Source organism: Rhinopithecus roxellana, chromosome 3 (genome assembly GCF_007565055.1).
Source record: "Rhinopithecus roxellana isolate Shanxi Qingling chromosome 3, ASM756505v1, whole genome shotgun sequence".
NCBI classification, from domain to species: Eukaryota; Metazoa; Chordata; class Mammalia; order Primates; family Cercopithecidae; genus Rhinopithecus; species Rhinopithecus roxellana.
In genome coordinates this window covers 102,723,116-102,741,272 of record NC_044551.1, presented here as the reverse complement: position 1 = coordinate 102,741,272, position 18,157 = coordinate 102,723,116, and the positions used below count along the sequence as shown (strand labels likewise).

The 18,157-nt window shown below is 38.9% G+C and overlaps 1 pseudogene; it reads left to right on the top strand.

Moving 5' to 3' along the window:
* Positions 1–9,346: 9,346 nt before the first annotated feature.
* LOC115896358 lies at positions 9,347–9,883 on the top strand (annotated as a pseudogene).
* The last annotated feature ends 8,274 nt before the right edge of the window (positions 9,884–18,157 follow it).

Genomic DNA, 18,157 nt, shown 5'->3' with positions numbered 1-18,157 from the left:
ATGCACAGAGGGAGTTGTAGGATGAAACTACATAGCAATTGGGGCAAAGCAGAGGATTCTTGTCCCAAGATGGTGACACTTGGTTAAGCCCCCCTTTTCCATGAAAACTATGGCGATGTGGAGTGGAAGAACAATAGGCAGGTGCCTCTTGAATGTGTGGCCTCAAATCAATAGGAAAAGTAAAGGGGGTTGCATGGGGTACAGGGAGGCTCAAGAGAGAGTAGCATCCAGTATCAGGCTAGAAACCCCAATTTCTAAACTGCATCTTCTTGAGACACTCTCTGAGTAAGACACAACCATCCCAGCTTCATGGCTTGTGTGTTCTCCAGACTAAAGGCAAGGGCTGGACTAAAGGGTTTGCTGAAGTCCGCTTGACCTCTAAACATTACGAGGCTTCTTTTCCTGTCAATGGCACTGCCAAACACCTGTCAGACAAAATGTCCCTAGAGGTCTCTTTGTTAACTCCCAGGATGTGGAGAAAATGATCACATCTGTTTAACAGTGTATGAGAATGCCTTGTTTTCAGTCTGGCTGTGACCTAGAATGGGAGGGAGGGCTGGATGATTTTATATTTCTGAATGATCCCAAAAGTTGTTGTTCATCTGGCACGACTGAAGTCTGGGCTACATCCATTATTTCACCTTTCATTCTGTGCTCCTTGATGAGACAGAGGGAGTGAGCAGTAGCAGCAGGGAAAGGAGTTGGCTCCTAGCCGCAAGTGGAATACGTCCCAATTCTGCTTCCAACCTATAGATCCAAGAATTTTGGAAATAGATGAAATAGGCCCCATGTGAGAGGAACTATTTGAAAGCCTGTTAGATAAATTCATCATTTCCCCCACTCTTCCAGGACCCATGCAAAAGCTTGGAATGCCTGGCCATGGTCTTTGCCCATTGAAGTCTCACCTAACTTCAAGAGATAATTCAGGTGCTGTCTTCTCCTTGCAGCCTTCTCTGATCCCCACAAGTCAGAATGAGCAGTTTTCTCTTTCATGTGTTCACTCTCATGTTCTGCACTGTGCAGGACATGTGTTATCGAGGCTGTGTTATACCTCCTGGCCTCTCCCATAATCCAGGGTAACTGAGCACTCCCCACTCCCCCTGAGTCCCCAGTCGGCTTCTGGATAGAAGAAACAGTGTGACATTCACCTGTGTAACCTGCATGTGGGGCTCAATGGATCTCATGGAAAGAAAATGCTAGATTTGTGGAGGTTCTGGTATAAGGGCTATTTTAGCACAGAGATTTTCAGTGAATTCTCCCAATAATGGACCTTTTAAGTTAACCGAGCTACAGTCTAGAGCCTGGGAAGGCAGACGGAGTGAACTGCAGGCTAAGAGAAAAGCCCAGCCCTCTGGTGTGAATGAACTCTTTCAGTGCCATACCTCACCAGGGCACCTCCAGGCTCTAAAAAATGTCCTGTTTGATATTGTAAGCTCCCAAAGGGTGTGGACTGCACTGCTCTCCTTACTTAAACAGCCCAGTGCCACATGCATGGGGCTATTTAATAAATATTGTTTAATGATGATTGCTCTCCCAGCATGAGAGTGTGGGCCTCTCAGTGTGCCCTCGGGAGCCATGTGCAGGGCCTGGCCCACCAGACACAGCACACAGAATGCCCACAATAAATAATATTTGCTGAACTCTCCTTTTGGGCAGTGTGATTCTGCACCAACTTTTGTGGGAAGTAATAAGAGCATAGAATTCATGATTGCTCTCCCTCAAACCTGCTTATGGTCTAATATAAATCTTAGACCCAAAGTTTGCAGAAAATGAGGGCAGAGCTGAACAAACAGATCCAGGCAGAAACAACTTTAGTAAAAATTATAAAAATCCGCACAATCGGTCACTGCCTTCAAAGTATTCATATTTTGCTGCCTCATTCTGATGCAGGAAAGCATTTGAAGAATGGACAATGGAAAGTGAGTGTGTGGTGAAGCTTCTGTGTAAGAAGAAAAGCATCACTTTCTAATGAGTGTGTGATGAAGCTTCTCTGTAGGAAGAAAAGCATCTGGAAGGAAGTGTCTTTTTCTGTGAATTCAATTCTTTCACCTAAAAAGCAATTATAAGACTTTCTATGTTTCTGCTAAAGTATCTCCATAAAACTCTTCAATGTCCTGTTTTAAAAAGAAAACTCACAGTAATAAAGGAGGGTTTACTTGTTTACTTCTTGTGCTCAGAAAAGCCACATGCAGTAAAGCTGATGATCTGGGAGCAGTGAAAGCAAGACTGCTCGCTGTTGGCTCAGTCACAGGTGAGTCCACTCCAAAAACAAGTCACACACAGTCTTTTTTCCATCTTCCCTAACCTTCAACATTGTTCAAGGTCCTTCATGTTTCCCATGTGAATTTAGGAGTCAGAATCTCTGGAAACATTGGTTAGGTTGGCTGATAGGAACATTAGAAGAGATTTTTAACATATCCACCACAGTTCCTGGTCAGAACATGCTCTGTTGTTTTTCCAAAACTGCTCTTCTGTCCTCTATATTCAAAGAGTCTCTCCACTGAGCCCTGAAACTCTACACTGTGCTACGTGCTTCACATTCACCAGCTCATTTTATCCTCCCAGGAATCCTTAAGACAGGTGTAGTGGTTATTCTCTGTGGCCAACTAGCATCTGAACTCCCTTTCTCTTGGAGAGCTACTCAGGCTGAGGTCTCAGTGGAGGCAGGGAGTCTCTGCGGGAGGAGGCTTATTCCCACAGATAAGTGAGAAACTTACTTTCTCAGCCTCCCCTGCAGCTAGGATTTGGACAAGTGACTTAGGTTCCATCAGGCAGACCTGGACCAGAGAGCCAATGACACAAAAAGCAGAGACGGCCTGGAGCCTGCTCTGGCCCACAGAGACACACCCAGTTTCCATAGCAGAAATGATTCTAGTGTCAGCAGCCAGTGAACACCGGAGTCAACATGGCATCTTCATGGGGCCAATCTGAGGCATGACTTTGGACCTAGTATCCAGCTGTGCAGCCTAGGGAACCCATGACTACTCAATATTCTTAACACAACCTCTTTCTGCTGCTGAAGGATAGCCGTAGTCGGTGTCTGTTGTTGCAACTACGAATCTTGACCAAGACATGGGAACTACTTTTTAAATTTTTTATTTTAAGTTCTGGGGTGCATGCGCAGCATGTTGCTACATAGGTAAACATGTGCCATGGCGGTTTGCTGCACCTGTCATCCCATCACCTAGGTATTAAGCCCCACATGTATAAGCTATTTTTACTGATGTTCTTCCCCCACCACACCCCCCAACAGGCTCCAGTGTGTGTTGTTCCCCTCCCTGTGTCCATGTGTTGTCATTGTTCAGCTCTCACTTAGAAGTGAGAACATGTGGTGTTTGGTTTTCTGTTCCTACGTTAGTTTGCTGAGGATAATGGCTTCCAGATCTATCCATGTTCCTGCAAAGGACATGATCTTGTTCCTTTTTATGGCTGCTACATCGTATTCCATGATGTATATGTACTACATTTTCTTTATCCAGTCTATCATTGATGGGCATTTGGGTTGATTCCGTGTCTTTGCTATTGTGACTAGTGCTGCAATAAACATGTGTGCATGTATCTTTATAATAAAAAAAATGGTTTATATTCCTTTGGGTATGTACCCAGTAGTGGGATTGCTGGGTCAAATGGTATTTCTGGTTCTAGTCTTTGAGGAATCGCCACACTTTCTTCCACAGTGGTTGAACTAACTTGCATTCCCACCATCAACACAGGAACTATTTTTAACTCTGCTTACAGATGTAAATACTGAGGCTAGAGATGTTAAGTAACTTGCCTAAGGTCTAAGAGCTGGCAAAAGACAGACCTTGGATTCAAAGACAAGTTTGCCTAACCTCAGAGCCCTTGCCCTTCATGTCCACCTCAGAGCACCCCTGCGATATCCATATCACTACAGAACTCCTCAGGCCTTGCAGTGTTGCAAGAGGATACAGGGCACCAGGACAAATGCCCCCAGTACACTCTGCACCTTCCAGTTTAGGGAAAGTGAATTAATATTTGCTAAGCCCTTGATGCATTTAATCTATTTAAATTCCTATGAGTGCCTTGAAAGGTAGTCATCATTATCACTGTTTACAGCTGAGAAAACCAAGACTAAACAAATGAGGTTATTTCTTGCTCAAGGTCACACCCAATTCCAGGTAACTCCAAGCCTGAGCACTTTCCTCTCCTGTTGTCTGTCCACAGATCCTAGGTCCCTGTGAGGAGCTATAAGTTATGGCCATTTTGTCTGTCTGCTAATGTCACACAATAATGTGGGAAAGAATAATGCAATCATCGAAGGTTTGGGGCTAGAGCGAGTATCTTTTGCCTGGTTTAATATTCTTGACTCATGATTTAAGCAGGTTCATAGGACTGTTCCATTTTCCAAGTAGAAAGATTTTCTACCATTCAACAAAAAATTCATTTTCTGGCTGGACGTGGTGGCTCACGCCTGTAGTCCCAGCACTTTGGGAGGCTGAGGTGGGCAGATTGCTTGAGGCCAGTTCAAGACCAGCCTGGCCTACATGGTAAAACCCCATCTCTACTAAATATACAAAAATTAGCCAGGAGTGGTGGCACGCACCTGTGATCCCAGCTACTTGGGAGGCTGAGGCAGGAGAATCACTTGAATCCAGTAGGCAGAGGCTGCAGTGAGCCGAGATTGAGCCACTGCACTCCAGCCTGGGCAACAGAGCAAGACTCTGTCTCAAAAAAAAAAAAATTCATTTTCTGTGTATGGTGTAAGACAAGATTCCAGTTATATCTGTTTTAAACATGTGAAAAGTCAATTGTTCATCACCATTTAATGAATAACCCATTCTTTCCCTACTAACTTTAAATGCCACCTCAGTCACACACCAAGTTCCCATGTGAGTCATACACCTGGCTCTAGATATTTACATTTTGTCCCCCACATTTTGTCATCTAGATTTTTATTGTTGTTCAGTTATAAATATTTCATAATTTTCATTTGATTTCCTCTTTGTCCATGAATTATTTTGAAGGAAGTTTTTTAATTTTCCAAATGTCTAGATTTCACAATTTGTTTAAGTTTATTACAGAAATTTCCAAGCATCAGAATTCATTATTGGTTAAACTATCATTTGATTTCTAGGTATTACACTGAGGTGGGAGAGTGTGATCTGTATGACACAGTGTTGCTCTGTCCATTATAATAGTCATTAGCAACATATGGCTAGTGAGCACTTCACATGGGGCTATCCAAACTGAGATGTGCTGTATCTCTAAGATGTAACATGAAAAAGCAATAATATTGGTAAAATAAAGTAAAATATATTATTAATTAAAATAATGTCTAGTAATATTATAATCACCTTGTTATTAAAATAATCAATACAATAATTTATAGTAAAATAAATTTTATCTGCTTTCTAAAATATTTTTAATGTGGATACTAGAAACTAAAATTATATCTATGGCTCACATTATATGTCTATTGGACAGCAATGATATCGATTATTTGGTATTTTTAACACCTGCTTTTGACTCAGCATGTAGTCAGTTTTTGTAAATATTCTTGTGTACTTGAAAAGGAATGTAGACTGCATTAGTGGGTAAAGACTTGTATATAGGTTCATTAGATTAAGCCTGTTAATTGGATTACTCATCTATCCTATGTTCCTACTAATTTTTTTTTGCCTCCTTTGTCTATCAGATTCTAAGAGAGGTATGTTATAAAAAAACTACTAGAAGTGTGACAAATGCGCACTTCCTACTAGAAGTGCGCATTTATTAATTTCTTCTTGCAATTATGTCCATCCATTTTTGCTTTCTATATTTTGAGGCTATGTTGTTAGGTGCATATGCTATGTTTTGAGTCTGAGGGTTGCTGTGTTTTTTAAGTGCTATCTTTTCTTTTGGAGGTTATTCAGATGTTAACATTGATCTCTGCAGTTAATCAACCTTGCTCCCTTCCCTCCACACCGCACAAGAACTGGAGGGTGCTGTGACTCCTATCACTACCGTGCCTCCTCCTCATCTTCCAAATTATTGCCTTCCAATATTTTTACACCAGTTTGCTTTGATATAATGCATATATTTATTTTATTTTATTTTTGCATCTTCCTTCTCAATCCTTCCTTCTGCATGCAATTTTCTTCTTACTGCAGAAAAGCCCTTAGTGACTCTTTCAGCAATGGTCTATAACTGTCAAACTGTCTTTGTCCAAAATATTGGTTTACCTTCACTCTTTGAATGGTTTACTTTAGCTGGATACAGAGTTTTAGGATGACTATTATTCAAAAGTGACAGTGAAACAACTACTCTAGAAGACACAATAGTGGCCCTCCCGCCCGCCAAAAGATGTCTACATCTACATCCTAATCCCTGGAACCTGTGAATATCACATTATGCGGCAAAGGATCTTTGCAGATCTATCAAATTAAGGATATTGAGAGGGGGAGGGTATCCTGGATTATCCAGGTGTGCTGAATGTAATCACAAGGGCCCTTATAAGAGGAAGGCAGGGAAATCAGAGGCAGGGGAGTAGATGTGATGGGGGAAGGAGAGGTATGTACATGTGAGGGAGAGAAAAGGGAGAAAGAGAAGTGCAGATGGAGAGAGAAAGGAGGCCAGGGAGAGAGAGAGAGATGGAAAGATTCTACACTGCTGGCTTTGAAGATGGAGGAAGGGACCCTGAGCCAAGGAATACAGGAAGCCTTTAAATGCCGGAAAAGGTAAGAAAACAGATTTACCTCTAGAGCCTCTGTAGGAGACAGCCTACAAAAATGACTCCTTGATTTTAGCTCAGTGAGACTGGTTTTGGATTCTGACCTCCAGAATGGTAAGGTAATAATTTGTGTTGTATTAAGCCACTATTGTGTGATAATTTGATACAGCAGCACTAGAAAATTACTACAACCACTAAGGACTGTATATTAGTAAAAAGGAAACTAGGCAGATTGAGTTCAATTTTTTTTTTTATTATACTTTAAGTTCTAGGGTACATGTGCACAGCGTGCAGGTTTGTTACATATGTATACTTGTGCTATGTTTGAGTTCAATTTAACAAGATCACAGAGGCTACAGTTAGTAAGTTAATTATCACAAGGTTATTTCAATTTAAAGATATTCTCTCACCTTCTGACCTTTTCCTTTTTCATCCCTTTTTTGTTTTTCCTTCCTTCTTTCCTCCCTCCCTCTTTCCTTCCTTCTCTTTATTTTTTTTTCTTTCTTTTCTATTTTTCTTCCTTCCTTTCCTCTCTGTCTCTCCTTTCCCCCTTGCTTCTTCCCCTTCCCCTTTCCCATTTATAGATTTACCCAAGCTACCTGGAATAGTGTCTGGCATAAAGTAGGGGTTTGAGAAATATTTGGGGACCATGTAGAATGCATGAATAAATGAATAATAAGTTTTATGCCACTCTAATTGTTGCTCCTTGGTAGGTAATTGGACTTTTCATCCTGGTCATTCTGAAGGCTTTCTTTGTATCCTGGGTGTTTTTCTATGTCCTATGGTACACCTAGGTGTACATTAATTCTTATTTCTGCTGCTGGACTCGTTTGCTTCCTAACATAAGGATTCATGGCTTTCCTCAATTATAGAATATTCTCCAGCTTTTCACTCATGTCAGTTGTGGAAGAATAAGATATTTTTCCTGTAACTAAAAAATGTCTTTAAAATAACTGAATCTTTTTTATTTTAGTTGGAAAATGTGTTCTTTTCTTAAAAAGAAAATGGGAAATATCAAAATCACAAGCTGTAGTCACAATTTGAAGTAAACAAATATGATTCTCTGCAACAACAATCTACCACATGCAATTCCCTAAAACAAATATTCATGGTTTCAAGTTCACAAGTCAGCAGTCCTTAGAAATGCTAAAAGAAGAAACTATTGTGTATTACAGAAAAGTTTTTTTTCACTCTTATTAGTAAACTGAATTGAAAGAAACTCAGTTTCCTGACTTCTCCTTCATCTAAAAGATGAATGGCTAACCTAGTGCTCTGTGTCCTTGAAAGCTCTACTGGAGCTGTCTTCCCATTCTTCTGATGATCTTCATTAACTGTTCATGAAACACATGTCCTCTACTTTTCAATGACAATTGTAACAAATGCCCCATTAAAATTATTCAAGGCTTATGATAATTTAGTTCCACACCACCATTCTTCCTATTCTCTATTTCTAGAAATTCTCTGCATGCTGGACTTTTGCTTTCTGTTCTGTGTGCTGCTTAAACTCTCGTGTGTTCCATCTTTATTTTCTGAATCTCTCTCTGCCATTATCTAAGAGTTTCCCCAAATCCATCTCCTAATTCATTCTCTCTTTCAGAGTGGCTGGTTTGCTTTTAATGCAGTCATTGAGTTTTTAACTCAGTGCCTACATTTTTATTCCTAGAAGTTTTATTTGGTTCTGTTCAAAAATGTTTTAGTTAATTTCGTTGTATTCTATTACTTCATTATGGTTTCTACATTTTTCTTTATTTTTTAACCGTGTTAAAGTGAACTTATTTTGTAGTTCTTTTAACATCATTGAACTCTGATTATCCTATTAGTTAAGTCTGATGACTCTCAGTTATTGTGGATTTTTTCCTTATTGCTTTATAGTTTTCTTAGGAGGGACTCATTAGTAGGGATTTTTTTTTAAAAAAGCAGTTCAGTACATCCTAGATTATGGGAGTATTCTCCCATACAGTTTGCTTCTGTTGGGTACCCTTAGAAGTTCATAGGCCCAAGACCAGTGTTTACATTAAATTTTCAGAATGAGACTCCCACAACACATGGTGATATAAATTCAGATTCAACATTTGCAAGTGATCTAGGCATCAAATTTTTGGGTTTTTTATTAGAGGACATTGGGACTTTCTTACTGATTCATTTTGCCCTGGGAAAGAGCTCTCGTTTTAAATGGAGGACCAGTCCTTTATGAAAGGTTCTCACTAACTACTCTTCAACTGATGCAGGTTCCATGTATGATCTTTAAAAGCTCATCCTGATAGTTAGGGTCTACAGCCAGATATCATTGTGACTGGAGAAATACTGTATCAGCTTAAGCACAACAGGCTAGTACCAACCTGGCATGAAAGGACATCCCCTTATGAAGTAGGAGATGAAAGTAGATGCCATCTATTCAACGTTTCTACTAAGTTTTAGTTTTTTATCTGATGATTAGAACTACTTACGGATCCTACATTAAATTGTTGAAACCAATAAGATAAACAACTGTGAATAATGCATTCCACAGTTGAGCTTTTTATTTGAACTTAAGGACACATAGAAAAAGAATTCATTTATGGCTGCTGCGGTGTTGTACCATGGGGAAGGAAAATGGATTTGTCAACCCTGGAGTGAGGTTCTGCCTACCCGAGGCTGCTGGCATGTGGAGATCCCCTGGGTGAAACCACTGTCACCATGTCTGACCAGGAGGCAAAACCTTCAACTGAGAGTTGGGGGATAAGAAGGAAACAAAATACATTAAACTCAAAGTCATTAGACAGGATATCAGTGAGATTCACTTCAAAGTGAAAATGACAACACATCTCAAGAAACTCAAAGAATTATACTGTCAAAGACAGAGCGTCCCAATGAATTTACTCGGGTTTCTCTTTGAAAGTCAGAGAAGCGCTGATAATCACATTTCGAAAGAACTGGGAATGGAGGAAGAAGACATGATAGAAGCTTATCAGGAACCAACATTCAACAGTTTAGATATTCTTTTTATTTTTCTTCTCCCCTCAATCTTTAAAAAAATTTTTTTTGTAATGTGGTGTTCAAAATGAAATTGAAAACGGGAACCCCAATCTTTTTAAAACAGCTGCTAATTTGAATTCTAATGTTCATTATCCATTATTGTTAGTTTTCATTGTGCTGACTTTTGGTGATCAAGCCCAGCCCCTTTCATATTGCCTTCTCCTTTTGAAAAAGTACACGTGTGCACAGAGAGGCTAACTTTCTCAGGACCGTGTGTTTTTGGGCATTTGGTGATAAATGAGATAGATCAATCCAAGGGTTCATAATGACTTTCCAGTTGGCCCTGAGGTTCTAGCATGTGTTGGCTAGGAGTAACCTGGACTATGACTTTCAGTGGCAGGTACAAGTTTTTCAGAGAACTGGACTGAGGAAAAATGACCTTTTCTTAACTTGAAGCTACTTCAAGGAGGAAGAGGAATATCAGGTTGAAGTCAAGACAACAGATAAGGTGAGAGTAATGCCTAACTCCAAAGATGGCTTCATTGAGGAAAAGGCATTTTAAGATTTTTTAAAAATCTTGTTAGGGCCAAGCACAGTGGCTCATGCCTGTAGTCCCAGCATTTTGGAAGGCCAAGGCAGGTGGATTGCTCAGCCTCAGTAGTTCGAGACAAACCTACTAACATGTCCAAACCCATCTCTACTAAAAGTACAAAAAAAAAAAAATTAGCTGGGTATGGTAGTGCACACCTGTAGTCTCAGCTACTTGGGAGGCTGAGGCAGGATAACCGCTTGAACCTGGGAGGCAAAGGTTGCAGTAAGCCGAGATCATGCCACTTCACTCCAGCCTGGGTGACAGAGCGAGACCTCATCTCAAAAAATCTTGTCAGAAGATCCCAGAACAGTTCTAATTTTCATTAGCAATTTAAAAAGTTTTCATGCAGAAATGAATACAACAGAACACTGTTCTTCTTTATTTTATTTGTAATTTTTGGCCTGGGCTATGCGTTTTAAATGGACGTAGTCTGTACCTGCTTTATTAAACAATATTTGTAAAAATTGTAAAAAAGAAAAATAATCCATTTATCTTGTGGCTGGGTTAAAGAGTTTTCTTGGTGTCCTGAGGGTGTATGACCAACAGTCTATGACTATGGAGAAATCTCAGTGTATGCAAAGATCTAACATTATACTGTAATATTCACCTAAGACTCAGAAAAGAACCACTTCACTCAAAGTTCCAAAGCTAGGTTGCTCCCATCCTCTACTGAGAACTTGAAGACTCTTTCAAATTCCCTTACCATTTTTTCTAGCTCATACATTGACCAAAGTTGTGAGTGGGTTACATGAAGCTAAGTATTTTTAAAATTTTTCTTTTATTTTCCTTCTTTCTATTTTTGGTTTCTTGTTAAAGAATTGTGACTTTGTGGATTCACCATTTATAAGATCATTTTTTCTTTCTTTTTTGTATTTCCTCTCCCTTCCTTTCTACCTTTGTTTTTTCATTCTTTCCTGTTCCACTGAAGTCTTGAATAAACTGGGAAAGAAGAAATTATTGGAAGTTCCTCCCAACAGTCATTGGACATACCTTTCCCTTGTGTATATAGATTTAGTGTTGTATAATGAGGTTTTACTTACTGACCATTGTTATGTTACCATGTATGTCTACATTACCTATTCTCAGCAAATGAAAGGAAACATGATTACTCCACTGAGCAGTGACTCTAGGACTCTTGTTTGTTTCAGAGATTAACAGTTTAATAAAGCAGCAATGCAAGAAACTAAGTCCATTAACTTTCACTTTTCTTAGCTGCATGTAAGTTACTAATTATAACAGAAGGGTCATTCCTAAGGAATTACTAACCCTCAAATGATATGAGATAATTATTCCCAAGAGAATCAAACAAATTTGTAAGACAAATACACTTGAAACTTCAGACATCAATCTCTCTCTCTCTCTCTTTTTTTTAACCACAGCCTGGGAACAAGGGAACTATGAAATATAATTTTACCCCAAGGTCCAACAAATGACTACATGAAAATAATTTCTCTCCTGCCAAAAAAAAAAAAAAAAGGAAAAGAAAAAAAGAAACCCTTTATTTTGGTACATTGCCTAATACTTGTGCAGACTGTTGTTTTGTTTAAATAATAAATATTCCCTGAAGGAGAAAAATTATTCTCTATCAAATATTGAGTTTTAAAAATAATTCGCTATAAATTTTAGGAACCATTTGCTCTGTATTAGTCAACAATTCAGGGTTAAGTTAGTTGAGTGTGTAACTGATGGAATATGGGACCAGGCTTCTCATTTAGGTCAGCGTTTTACCAGTTTAGTCTCACCTGACTTCCCACTGAAACACACACAAAGACATTGAAAGAGATGAAAATGCACATCATCATCAGAAAGGGGAACTCAGTTAACCCACAAACCAAATATGAGAGGAATTTCATTTAGATTTAAGACCAGTTATACTAGATTTTAAAACCATTAATCCACCTCCTCGAACAGTGCTTGTAGAAAGAGGAAAAAGAAGTCATCTTCGGTACCAAAATCTCGGAGGCAATCCCTTTTGGCAGAGTTTCCCAAACCAGTATATTCAGGAGTTGAATTACTAAGAGTTGTTTCTTCTAGAAAAGCTCACATAGCCAAAAGTTTGGGCCCTTATGTAAAATATACCTCCTTTTAGAGAGTCAGAAAAAAATTACCTATATTAAAGTTTCTGGATGTTCTTACAGAGTAAAAAATGTATTTAGTTTTGTTTAACTTAGAATTTCTACATGTGTTTAATCACACAACCCCTTATTTTTTCTGCAAAATACAACCTGTTATCCTACAGCACCATTTCCAAGGGGCATACTTGGGAATGCTACGTGGTACATAGCTGCATAGATGCTGCTTTCTAAATGCCAGAATGTTATTTCTCTTTTCCTTCCTCTTTTTAAATGTCAAGTTTGAGAGCAAATTTTTAAGAAATAACTAGGTATCAGAGCTGGGAGCGACTATGGTAGAAAAAAGCCCCTATAATAGAGTAGACTAAGATAAAAATAAAGGTGTATGTAATGAAAATGAAGAGCAGTAAGTTATAAAAGCATTGCAAAGGCTCATATATTCAGATATTCCACAAATGCAATTTAAGTGTAAATATTAAAAGTATTTTAATTAAGCAAGTTATTCTAAAGTTCATGTGGAAAATGGACCACAAAAATAGCCAGACACAAATTCTGAAAAAGAAGAGTAATCAAGAGAATTAGCCACACCAGTTTGGCCTCTTTGTATAAAGAACACATAAAACAAGGTAGTGTGGCTACATAAATAAGATTGCTGTCAGTGGAAGAAAACAGAACATCTGGAAGTAGATCAAAATGCATAAGGGAATTCAGTATACTGACAAAAGTAGCTTCTCAAATCATTGAGAAGAAATTGTACTAACCCTTATCTCGGCCTTCACGCTGTGCCAGGTTGTGTCTAAGCACTTCACATACACTAAATCGTTTCATTCTCACAACTGTCTGCAGAAGGCAATATTATTAACTTCCATTTATAGATGAGGAACCCAAGGCTAGTAAATGAGCTAAGTTTGGATTCAAATCCAAGCTATAGATTCTGTACTTTAAACTTTTACACTCATCAAGCCATTAAATAAAAATGTTCACCAAGTCATCAAATAATTACTATTAAGTTTTTAAAAAGCAGAATATGATCCTGAAAGATATAGAGATGACTTCAAATTGTACATATGTATTTGCATAATTATATGTTTATATCTATATCTATATATTACGATACTTAGAAGGAAAAGCACCAACAAGGCTTAGTAGTTTGGGAATTATATTATAGAAAAGCTTAATTTAATTTTTGTTTGTTTGAGACAGAGTCTCACTCTGTCACCCAGGCTGGAGTGCAATGGCACGATCTCAGCGCACTGCAGCCTCCACCTCCCAGGTTCAAGCAATTCTCCTGCCTCAGCATCCAAAGTAGCTGGGATTACAGGCATGCACCACGACACCCAGCTAATTTTTGTATTTTTAGTAGAGACGGGGTTTCACCGTGTTGACCAGGCTGGTCTCGAATTCCTGACCTCAGGTGATCTGCCCATCTCAGCCTCCCAAAGTGCTGGGATTACAGGCGTGAGCTGCTGCGCCCAGCCAGAAAAAGCTTAATTTTAAATTTGTAATTTGATATAGTTTTCTAATTTCCTACAATGACATAGCTTTTATGACTGAAAAAAAAATAAAAGTACTAAGAAATAAAACCAGATTTGGAGAGAAAATAATCTTATATTGTTAAATAGTATAAGATGTAAAATAATAGGATATTTACATAAGGATATGTAGCTTATGGTTTAGGCTACAAAATCCACAGTAATCTTGAAACTTCAAAAAATATTGTGCTTGTGGATGGCCTCAAGCTCTGCCCAGGCCCTGTAAGGATACCTGGCTCCTGTTGGCTGCCATTAGTGACACTTCCAAGAAAGAGTTTGAGAAACACTGGGTTAAGTCTTGAAATGGTGGGATGAGATATCAGGGGTGTTAAAAATAATCATTCCATGACTCTTTCTGGCTAATTACATCAAGTTATTAAGATACCTAATGAAAGATTGGCCATGGACTCCATCTTCTGAAACCTGTTCGAGAAAATCTAGATTTTTCCCTGCCAAACAAATTGTGGTTGAAGATTTACGATGAGTTGCTCAATTCTTTATATCCTTTAAGCCCAACCCTAGTAGACTTACAACATGAAGAAATTATTCGAGAGGCCCTTAGCCATTGTTCCTCTTGTATATAGCAAGTCATCATAAGGCATTTGAGACAGATAAAAATTCACATTTTAAAAAAAGACATATAGAGAAAGAAAGGATGACTATATTGACCACAAGATTGTTTTGGGCCACAGTGATGTTGAAATACTACCTCGTGGGGGACATTTTGTGGTCCCCCTGTCCCTTGCAAGCTGAGTCTTCTTCCTTTAGTCTCGTCATTCATAACACTTAGGATACTGTGTTGTTAATATTGGTTTCTTGTGTGTGTCTACTCCAGGATTGCAAACTCTTTGAGAACACATACCACATGTTTTTCTCTATGTCCCACCTTTTGGCCCAGAGCAACTGCTTAGTATTTATTTAGAGAACAAATCAAGGAATTAATGCCTTTTAATTCCATATGAAAATGGTCAGTAGGAAATTCAGGAGTATATCTTAGGAGACTGGTCAGAACTAGAGATAAACTCAGAAGTCATAAAATGATACCAAATCACTCTAAAATTATATAATTAAAATACTATTTTCGTTTTCGTTTTGTTTTGAGATGGAGTCTCGCTCTGTTGCTCAGGCTGGAGTGCAGTGGCACGATCTCAACCCGCTGCAAGCTCCGCCTCCCAGGTTCACGCCATTCTCCTGCCTCAGCCTCCCAAGTAGCCGGGACTACAGGTGCCAGCCACCTCGCCCTGCTAGTTTTTTGTATTTTTAGTAGAGACGGGGTTTCACCATGGTCTCGATCTCCTGACCTTGTGATCCGCCCGCCTCAGCCTCCCAAAGTCCTGGGATTACAGGCGTGAGCCACCACGCCCAGCCTTCTTTTTCATATATATTATACCTCTTAAGCCTATGAAGTACACAAGTATTAATATAAGTATTTTCTTAGGTAAGAACCTTGAGGTTCAGAGAGGTAAAGTGATGTGTCCAATGGCATCCAGCAAGAAGTAAAAATAATGTTACTGACACTTAATGGGGCACTAATTATGTGCCAAGCACTGCTTCAAGCAGGTTATTTGTATAAACTCTTTCAATCCACTCAAAATTCAGTGAGGCTTTATCCACATTTAAACAGATGAGGAAAGGGAGGGTAAGAATGATTGAGTAATTTGCCAAAGACCAGAGAACTGGGAGGTGAAGGCAGGCTTCAAGGGCATGCAGGCTGCCTCTAGGTTTCCTTTAAGTTACCTGTAAGCCATACTACCTGTGCACCTGCACTTTTAATCAGACTCTGAGCCCAGAGCTGTTTCAACTGCAGTACATCATTTTGCTTATCTATCACTTCTGTGCTATCCTATGTATATCTCACAGATGTTGAGAGGAATAGATTAGATAAATGCATGTAAAGCACTAAGCAGAATAACTTGCACATAGTAAACACTCAAAAAATGTTAGCTGTTGTTATTGGAATGTTGTTAGTCATTGGAGTAGATGAACTCTGCAGGGACTTTGTCTATTGAGAAGAAAGTGAAGAATCTCTTTAGTCCCCTTATTGTAAACGTAATAGCCATAGTAAGGCCCCTTCTTCCCATGATGGGTTGCTGGATGGATAAAACAAGATAATGATTTGAAAAATGGAGTCCTATATGTAAATATAAGATATTTTCCAACTATATCTTATATGAAACCCAAGGTTTCCTACTGTGACTTTAGCTCGTTTCCTTTTGCTCACTCTTCAGTAAACACTGACTGGTGAATTGCTCTGCCTGGTGTTGGAGATCCTGCCCATCATGCTTACATGGTTGCCGGTGAGCTAGAAGGCTGGGCCAAATCAAGGTTGCTTCTCTCTAGCTAGTCTGTGCTTTGGCTATTTTCAAAGCACGGAAAAGAAATTTCAGCAGATCAAGTGACACAGAGGGACTAGACAAAGGGTTTTACCTGCTTTATTCTACATTAAATGCAATGTCCAATTAACGATTATTACCCACATTGCTTTTAGTTCCCTGACAAAAAAATGATATACTTCCCTAGGGCCTGATTCCATGTTTGGATGAAAACAGGAGAGGGGAGCTGCCAGATGAATCTATGCCCTGAAGTTCTCATCACAGGTCTAGCTACTAATGGAGGGGAGAGGGCCCTGGCCACTTTTTAAAACCACTCTGGAGCGTTAGAGGACAGAAGTTGCAGTTTTATGATGAAATTGATTTACTACCCCCAAGGACTCAATTCCATTAGACAGTTGATCAGGTCTTCCCCCCAGGAGATATTATTTGACCTTAAACTAAAGGACATGTCTCTCCATATATAGATAAAGAAATAAACATTCTCTTATGCAAGCCAGAAGAGCTCTAACAACAGCCTGCAATTTCATATTGCTAGTCTTCCAAAATGTAGAACTGCAGATACCGTACCTGCAGAAGTGATGTGCTTATGCCATATCTCCCTTAAGAACAATTGCTGCAACATGATATTCTCTATTTCAATAAGGAAAATGGCATTACATGCCTGGCACCAGGGGAACTTCAGGTCTCCAGGGGGGATTTTCCCGAAAATCTCCTATGTCAGCCTTCCTTTTAAAATAACATTTCTCTGTGGGAATTGTAGGTTCAGTCCCATGTCAGTAAATGGTCTCCTAATAGCCCTCTATGGCAAAGTTATGACTTATCCCTAAAGAAAAATGCCGCCTCTTGAGCATGTTTTATTGAGGCTAAGAGTCAAGCCATAAAACATGAGCGCTCACATCTGAGTGCCTGTTTGCTAAAACACTATTTATTTGTACATAAATATTTGTCTTTTCTTTGCAGGGATGTATTTGCTTGCATATTCAAGTAGACCACATGTGTAAATTTTAAAAGTCCAAAGTGTTTTAATGGGAATGTAGATTAGGAGCTGATTATTTTGGCTTCCAGTTTTAAAAAATACATTAAACTGCTTCTTGCTTTATCTAAAGAATGCATACAAATACAATTTTCATGTTAAAGATTTAAAAATCATGTAAAGCTATATGTACAATCATGTGCTACATAGTGATATTTTAGTCAGCGATGGACCACATTTATGACGGTGGTCCCATAAGATTATAACAGAACATATATAGAAACCTGATATGTCGCAGCTGATATTGGCATTGCAGAACAAGTAGGGGAAATAATTGATATTCAGCAGTGGTCCTGAGATATTTGGTTTTCCATATTAAAAATATATAGATAAAAACGTCTATTCCATCTAGGTCTTTGTAGGCACACTCTATGATAAGTGGCATGACTGAGTCATGTGCTACATAACAAAGTTTTGGTCCATGATGAACCACATATATGATGGTGATCCTATGAGATTATAATGGAACTGCTATTGCCCCTGAAGACCTTCCAATGGGACAAGATATAGAGGTGGATGACAGTGATATTGATGATCCTGACCCTGTACAGGCCTAGGCTAATGTGTGTGTCTTAGTTTTAAACAAAAATTTTAAAAAGTTAAAAAAAAAAAGTAGAAAAAGTTTATAGAATAAGGACATAAAGAAAAAAACTTTTTTTTACAGGCCTGTACAATGTATTTGTATTTTAAAATAATTTTGTAGTAAGTATTACAAGAGTCAAAAAAGTTTTTTTATTATTATACTTTAAGTTCTGGGGTACATGTGCACAACGTGCAGGTTTGTTATATAGGTATACATGTGCCACGTTGGTTTGCTACACCCACCAACTCATCATTTACATTAGGTATTTCTCCTAATGCTATCCCTCCTCCAGCTCCCTACCCGCTGACAGGCCCCAGTGTGTGATGTTCCCCTCCTTGTGTCCATGTGTTCTCATTGTTCAGTTCCCATTTATGAGTGAGAACATGC